The sequence below is a fragment of the Triticum dicoccoides genome, chromosome 6A, assembly GCF_002162155.2.
Source record: "Triticum dicoccoides isolate Atlit2015 ecotype Zavitan chromosome 6A, WEW_v2.0, whole genome shotgun sequence".
NCBI lineage: Eukaryota > Viridiplantae > Streptophyta > Magnoliopsida > Poales > Poaceae > Triticum > Triticum dicoccoides.
In genome coordinates this window covers 274,474,840-274,475,823 of record NC_041390.1, presented here as the reverse complement: position 1 = coordinate 274,475,823, position 984 = coordinate 274,474,840, and the positions used below count along the sequence as shown (strand labels likewise).

The window sequence follows — 984 nt, the reverse complement described above, 5'->3', positions numbered from 1 at the left end:
CTCACGCGCATGTGCTGGTTCTCGCTGCTGCTTCTGCCTACCAGCGTGGCTTTGTCTGCTGCCCTCCATCCAGATCGAGCACCTCTTCCTTCAATTCGCAACGCACACATCTGCCTACTGCGTGCGCCCGCCGCTGCCTCTGCTCCGCACATGCTACTTACTGCTTGCTGATGTGTGTTACCTTGGCTGCAGCTTGTGCTGCTCTGCTTCCGATTGCATGCTCTGCTCCTGCATGTCCATCTGCGTGCTACTCCAGCGTCTTCCGCAGGCTCTGTTGGTCGCCCTACTGTGGCTCTTCTTGTGACCTTCACACATGATGATTGTCGTTCTACACCGACTCCTGTCATTGTCCGGTGATTTTCGACGGTGGTCGTTTCGTCGACTCGGTCTCGCACATGCACCTTCCTTCGGTGTTGCGTGCTCTTTCACTGTCATTGCATTTTGTATAATATGTGATTTTTAGTTTTCTATATTTTCCGCCGCGTCCACCAAATCCGTTGATATTTTGTGTTTCTCATGCCATGCGAGTCCACCATACCTTTGTCTGTCAGCCTTTCTTTCGTCCTGATCCTTTCTATACAACTTTTCTGGCCTAATTACCCTTGTTATTTCTATAGGATTTTCATGGACTGTTTGTGCATTGTCGATCTACGCCCATTGTGCCTTAACTGTCGAGCTTCTTTCGATGTCGGTTCTCGTGGGTTATGATTTTCTACACAATGTTTTATTCTCTTGATGTGCCATCTTCTTTTGACAACTCATCTTCTCCTGATACTTCTCTTGTATCTTCTATTGATGCGGTGTCTTCCTCTCATGTGTCATCTCTTCGTTATCCCCTTTGGCGACTCGACAGGTTTTGAAGACTCTTCATGCTACGACGACACTCTCAAGACGTGGATTTGGATTATCATTTCTTCTTCTTCTAGTATTACACTTCAAATGCAATGCTATCACATATGCTTTTGCATTTGAGGGGGTTTGAGG

General features: G+C 47.4%; 1 protein-coding gene across 3 annotated transcripts in view; it reads left to right on the top strand.

The window, feature by feature from the left end:
• LOC119316772 (probable protein transport Sec1a) overlaps positions 1 to 984 on the top strand; it is a 74,269-nt gene that overhangs the window by 35,200 nt on the left and 38,085 nt on the right. The gene's annotated exons all lie outside the window — the stretch shown is intronic.